Source organism: Propithecus coquereli, unplaced genomic scaffold (assembly GCF_000956105.1).
Source record: "Propithecus coquereli isolate 6110/MARCELLA unplaced genomic scaffold, Pcoq_1.0 Scaffold138, whole genome shotgun sequence".
Taxonomy (NCBI): Eukaryota; Metazoa; Chordata; class Mammalia; order Primates; family Indriidae; genus Propithecus; species Propithecus coquereli.
The window spans coordinates 1,852,004-1,859,362 of NW_012138080.1; positions in this window are offsets into that span (position 1 = coordinate 1,852,004).

The window sequence follows — 7,359 nt, forward strand, 5'->3', positions numbered from 1 at the left end:
TCTGAAAAAAAAATTAATGATTTTCACTTCACTTTTCCATGTTTTGGAATGGTCCCACCAAGAAAGAAATGGGCTCTTAAATCCATAGTAAAATAGAAACATTTCACTAGAAAAACATTTTATTTTTATTTCTCATATTCATATCTCTCATGAAAATGAGCCTTACATTTCCACCTTCCCACCCTCTGCAACTCCTGCAACAACAACAAATTAAAAAAAAAAAAAAGAAAGGAAGGAAGGAAGAGAAGAAGGAAGAAGAAAAGGGAGAAAAGAGAAAAAGAAAGAGAGGACAAGAGGAAGAGAGGAAGGAAGGAAAAAAGGAAAAGAAGGAAGGAATGGAAAGAAAGAAAAAGAAATAAAGAAGGAAGGAAAGAAGAAAGAAAGAAAGGGAAATGAACAAACTATTTGGGGCATATGCAAGTATCACATCAAGTACCAGATTGTGCTTTTAGTCTCAGGAAATTAAAATTAATAACAACATATCATCTGCATGGCTGTGTATTAAAAATCAGAAACATATTGTCAGCTTCTCAAAGAAAAATGTAGACTCAGAGCGCCAACCTAGTCCCAAGTGCATTTATATCCTTCCTACACAACCCAGAGCTCCATATGTAGCAGGCAGTCAGTACTTTCTGACTTACTTATTTGACGCATTACTATTAACAATATGTCATTAGGTGGAAGAGCTAATATTTACTCTTAGCCTGTCTACATCATTTCAACATTAGTAACATTGAGGGTCATGGTCTTAAAGCTTTGGTTATGCTTAAGGTTGATCACATGTAGAAAGGCTTTGGGCTCTGAAACTACGATTATTAGTACATTCTGTCTAAACAGTCAAACCTTTGTGAACACAGGAAAAAATTGCATTTCCTAGCCTATTTCACACAATATACAAGACAAAATTCTTAAAAGTTTTATTTAAAAAACAATTAGTTTTATATACCAAATTTAGGGAACACATGCACCACTTAATAAGCCTTTGTGTCTCATCATGAAATAGTTGGTGGTAAATTTTTTTGGAAAATTGAGTATGATATAAAAGTAATAGAGTGTCCTATAGCAGGAGCACAAATTTAGGGAAGGCCCTTATGGTAGAAATTGCTAATTATGCCTCAATAAGCATGCTCCCCTTTCTATTCAGTCAGAACTTCAGATTTGTTTCCATTTCTGGTATGGCTGAGCAAGCTTCTACTGGCTGACACTCTCACAGATAATAACTATAAACCATAGAAAAAATACAAAAGGACAATGACTCAAAGGTGGTGGAGATTGAACAAAGCAGGCAGATTTGGGAGAAAGTCGACACTATCAAAAAGAGAATGGCAAGTTGATTTGCCTGTTTTCTATGACTTTTACACTGAGGGCAAGCCACCATTGGCATTGATCAGGGCACTTGAAACTCTGATAGAAAACCCTCAGGCTCTCTGATGTAAAGGAACAGAGGAAAGAGTTTGAGCAGATGCAGCAACTGAAGGTAAGAGTTCATCGTGGAAAAGAGAGAGGTAGGAAAAAAAGGAACTCCAATTTCTGCACATAAACTCTGCCCAAATCTCTGGCTTTACTCTGAACCATACATGGACAGACTAGATTCCAGCTAAAAATAAAAGCGCTGAACTGGAATTTGACCTTTAGCCCAAGAGACAGAGTTTTTAGCTTGAGTCTGACCAATTTAATTGCCTAAAACAACAACAACAAAAATCTCTCTGGAGATACATAACAGAATACAATAACTTCATAAAGAATATTTATAATTTTAAGAATATACTTCAAAATTACTTGACATACAAAGAGCCAGAAAAATGTTACCCATTCTTAAGAGAAAAGAAAATCAGTGGAGCCAACTCTTTGATGACTGGAATGCCAGAATTAGCAAACACTTATAATTATGCACAATGATTTAGAGAATAATACTCTTTTAATTAATAAAAAGATAAGAGATATATAAAAATTTATAAAGTTACCAAATGGAAATTCTAGAACTGAAAACCTATAATATATTAAATAAAAAATTAACTGGAGGGGCTTAACACAAGAATGAAGACCACAGAGCTGGGTCAGTAAACTTGTAGATAGGCCCACAGAAATAATTAAATCTGAAGAATGGAGAGAATAAAAAATTTTAAAAAATAAGTATGGTCTCAGGGACATGTATTAAAATAACAAAGGGACAAACATACATGTAATCGGAGTCCTAAGAGAGAAGGAATGGACTAGAAAATTATTTGAAGAAATAATGGATGAAAATTTCTGAAGTTTGTCGAAAGGCATAAATTTACAGAATCAGGAAGCTTAGAAAAACCCAAACAGGATAAAATATGAAGAAAAACATGCTTAGGTGCATTATAATCTAATTACTAAAAACCAAAGATAAAGAGATTTCAGATTTTCAGCTGGCTGCACAGTTGCCTGAAATAAAAACTACATTTCCCAGGCTCCTTTACAATTAGGTGTAGCCACGTGACTAAATGTTGACCAATTGCATATGAGGGAAAGTGAGGTACGCAATTCCTGTGTTTTTATAGAAAGAAAATGTGTATCTTCTTCCCCTTTTTGCCTTCGTGCTGACTGCAGTGTAATGTAAGTCATCTTGGACTGTGAACCACCAAGAAGGAACCTGGAGATGCTAATGCACAGAGTACCATTCTGGCTCTAGGTAACCTCTGTCTTAGTCTGTTCTGTGCTGTTATAACAGAATACCTGAGTAATTTATAAAGAACAGAAATACAGAAATCTATTTCTCACAGTTCTGGAGGTTGGTGCAGCAGGTCAGATTAAGATGTAGCAGGTTAGGGCCCAGTCTTTCTGCTTCCAAGATGGTGGCTTGAACACTGCATCCTCTGGAGGGGGGAACACCATGTCCTTACATGGCAGAAGAGCAAGCTGGTGCCAGCTTCCTCCAGCAAGCCCTTTATAACGGATCCTAGTTCCATTCACCAGGTGGAAGCCCTTATGGGCTAATCGCCTCTGAAAGGCCCCACCTCTTAACACTATCACACTGGCAACACCTGAATTTCAGCGAGCATGCATTCAAAGCACAGCAGACTCTTAGAACAGCAACCTCATACCTCAGAATGCTGGGTGGTACCAAAATAAACTTCTTCTTCCTTTGGGACAAAATAAAAGTTTTATCTGTTGCTTTTGGTTTTCTGATCATGCAAGTAAACCTATATCTATATTAATACATCTAAAAACAAGGTGTATCAATCAGGGAACACTTACATGGGGCAAAAGGCAAAACATGAATAAGCAAAGAGGTAATTCAATTTTTTAAAAATTTCTACTTTAATAAGGTAAGAGGTTATTCGTGGAATCAAAGTGCTATTCTCTTTGGTACTCTTCCTAAGCTTAATGTAAGTAATGCTTTGTTAAATGGCTCAGAGGAGTTTTCAATCAATCAACTTCAAAAAACAACAGAAAAATATCATAAACAATTGAAAGAGCGAAGGAGCCTATTGCACATTTCTCCCATCCTGGTTTTGTTATAAATTAAGGCCAGTGCCTCTTCATTGTCTTTTACTTGCTCTCATCTAACTTCTCCCTAAGGCCTTGGCTTGCCTTGAGGTTTTCCTAGGCCTCTATTGCTTTTGATAAGACAAGCAAGTCTTCATTACATTAGCATGTAGGAGATGGGAATTGGTTTTTCCACTTTGTGTTGGGGTAGAACTCTGATCCCTCACAGGGGTGTGGATTTTCAGGCATTCTTTTGCATGTTTGACTGGATTGACCCTGTCCTCATGGGATTTTCAATCTCTTCCACCAACTCTCCCTGGGTTGAGATAGTTACTTTTTAATGGTGTTACTCTCTGAAGAGGAGCAGGTACCTCTTGCATAAATTTTCAGTACAGATTGTTGAGTACAAAAAAGACAGTATTTTTTTCTAAACATCAACAATACCAACAATGCACTCTCTCTCTCTCTCTCTCTCTCACTCTCTTTCATTCTCTCTCCCATATATACATGACAAAATATTTAGAAAACAAACTACTAATTTAAAGCAGGGACTTTAAGTAAAACCCTTCCTTAGGCCAATTTAGGTACTACCTATTGATGAATGTTTCCTGTTTCGTAATTCTTGTCAGTTGCATTTACTTAGGATGGCAAGCCAGCTTTCACATGGTTCTTAACATAGCTTGTCAGCAGCTTGTGATGCTCTAAGGTTCAGTTACTTTAGAGGTAAACATGAAGCTTATTTGGTGTTGAGATTTTCCCACTACAAGGTACTGCCCACCAATGCCTCCTGTGAGCACGTCTGTGAAAAGAGACTTCCTCTCTATCTACTTAGCACTTCCTTCCAATTGAAGTAAAACCCACAAACAGGAGAATGAAAGCTGCCCAACTTCCTTTATTGTCCAAACCTATATGAGGATCAATCAGAGAAATTTTGGCAAATGACAAGTTGCATCATCTTCTGTGTCCCAAATCCCCACAACTCAGCTTCTGTGGGCTGCTCAAGCTCACAGCTCTGCTCCGTCTAAAGAGCCATTAAATCTGGTCAAATGCACTTTTCTTTTCAACCATGCTTATTGTTTTAGTCAACAAGTATTACTTTTAAAAGTCAAACACTTTTCCATAATTTTAAACTTAACATGATGTATTTTGGATCAACAAGGGTGTAGTATAAGTAAAAAATAAATATTTGATCTCTGTCCCCAGTTCCTGGCACACAAATCCTAAAATCCTTGGACTCTCCTGAGTAATAAAGCTATTCTTTGATCTACCTGTATGCTAATTAGATGACTCATAGCAGGGCAGGGATATGGGGGCTAGATATCTTCAGGATGGGGAGCTGATCTCAAGAAAGACTAAGAATGAAAAAAGAAAGAAAGAGACCCGGCGTGATGGCTCATGCCTGTAATCCTAGCACTTTGGGAGGCCGAGGCAGGCGGATTGTTTGAGCTCAGGAGTTCGAGACCAGCCTGAGCAAGAGCGAGCCCGTCGCTACTAAAAATAGAAAGAAATTAATCAGACAACTAAAAATATACAGAAAAAATTAGCCAGGCATGGTGGTGCACACCTGTAGTCCCAGCTACTCGGGAGGCTGAGGCAGTAGGATCGCTTAAGCCCAGGAGTTTGAGGTTGCTGTGAGCTAGGATGACGCCACGGCACTCTAGCCCAGACAACACAGTGAGACTCTGTCTCAAAAAAAAAAAAAAAAAAAAGGTTCTGGGGGGTGGCTTGCCCCGAGAGTGCAGCTCTGTGCCCCTCCCTCATGCATCACCCTACGCATCTCTTCCATTTGGTGGTTCCTGAGCTGTCTTTATACCTTTATTACCCTTTATAATAAATGGGTAATAGTAAGTAAAGCACTTTCCTGAGCTTTGTGAGTCATTCTAGCAAATTATCAAAACTAGGGGAGGGGAGGGGAGAATCCCCAAATTTGTACCTAAGTCAGGCAGAAAAGTGAGTCACCTGGGGCCCAACACTTGAGCAGACTCATCTGAAGTGAGGGCAGCCTTCTGGGACTGAGCCTTTAAATCTGTGGGGTCTCTTGCTAACTCCCAGTAGTTTGTGTCAGAATTGAACTGAATTGTAGAACACCCCACTGGTGTTGGAGAATCAGAGAATTGGAAAATTGATGTGGAAAAGACAACATGTATTTGATATCAGGAGAAAAAAAAATTTCATTTGGTGTCAGAAGTGGTGTAAGTAAAAGCTCAAAGGGTAGGTTCTCACCAAAAGATGGCTTATCTAATCAGATTTTTGCTTTACAGTTAGGGGCTCTGGAACTTCCTTAGGCCATTTCTTAGAATAAGCCTGAGAGTGACAAGGTTAAATTGCACAGATGCACGAGCTTGGAAGCAAAAACAGATCCCAATTGTTAGAGAGAAATACAAAGTATGCTATCCAGGAGTCTTCTGAGACAAAATAAGCAGTCCATGTAGGAGGTAGTTGGGTCATTCCAAGGGCTGGGTAGAAAGTAGTATAAAAGGATTTATCAGAAAGATTAATAGCCTGAAATTTAGGAGCATGGACAGCAGATTGGCATGAAGCAAGTGCTTCAGCAGTAAGCAAGAAGCAGCCATTTGGATCATACAAAACCTCAGTCCTGGGAGTAGGCAGAGGGTGAGCCATCAAGCCAGCCACAACAAGGCCTAGGCCTGCAGAGACCACGCATGAGGTGGATTCTCAAGACCTCTTCTACCACTGAGGAATCACTGCAATTGGGGTTCTCGGATGATTGGCTTTTAGACATGCAATGCCCAATTATAAGGACAAAGTAAGAGTCAGATTCTGCACAAGGGAGACTGATGCTGAGCTCAGAATGTTGGACTAATGCTCTTTGACAACCTCTTTCCTACAGTCAGGGTTCAACTGAGAGCTTAGCAGTTCTTATCTGCAGGCTGAGCCAAGTGACCCACATGGAAGAATAAGATGTCTGTGAACAAGGTATATGGGATGTCTTGACAATTACCTTGATCAGAAAGTTTCTGAGGTCCATTATCATGTATGTAGAATAATTAGGAAAGACAGACATGTATTCTCATTGAAAGTGTATGAAATTTTCAATGACTTTGTTCTGCATATGTTTCTTCAACTACCTGTTATCTTAATGGAAAATGGTTAAATTTCTACTCTGTGCAATGAAATGTTCGAGGAGCTGGGAAGATACAACTGTATATAGTATTCTCCTCTAGTTAAAGATATAAAATACATATGGAAATAAAGACAATTACAACATACTGGAATTTAAAACTAAGTTTCAAACATAACATCCAGACAGGAAGTCTTTTTAGAATTCTAAAGGAGGAAGAACCCTTCTGAGATTTGATTAGCATGGGAAGAGAAGACCTAAGAGGTTAACCTGTGTTTCAAAGACGCAGTTGGAGCTTAAAGGTTAAAGAAGATTAAGGGAGATTTTTGGGTTAAAGATAGAGGATAGAACTGTTATGGATTGAATTTTGTCCCCCATCCAAATTCATTTATTGAAGTCCTAAACCCTAGTATCTCAGAATGTGATAGTATTTGGAAATAGAGGTATTACAGAAGCAACTAGTTTAGATGAAGTCATACTGGAGTAGGGTGGGCTCCTAATCCAATATGACTGGTGTTCTTATAAAAAGGAGAAATTTGGATACACACTCACAGGGAGGATGCCATGTGAAGACTGGAGTTACGTTGCCAGAAACCAAAGAACTTCCAGAAGCTAGGAGAGAAGTCTGGAACAGATCCTTCCCTAGCACTTTCAGTGGGCACATGGCCCAGCTGACACCTTAATCTTGAATTTCTAGACTTCAGAACTATGAAACAATAAATATTTGTTGATAAAGCCTCTCAGTTTGTGATACTTTATTATGGCAGCACTAAGAAACTAAAAAAATGACCAAAAGTGCACAGGCAAAAATGCACAGGGCAGAT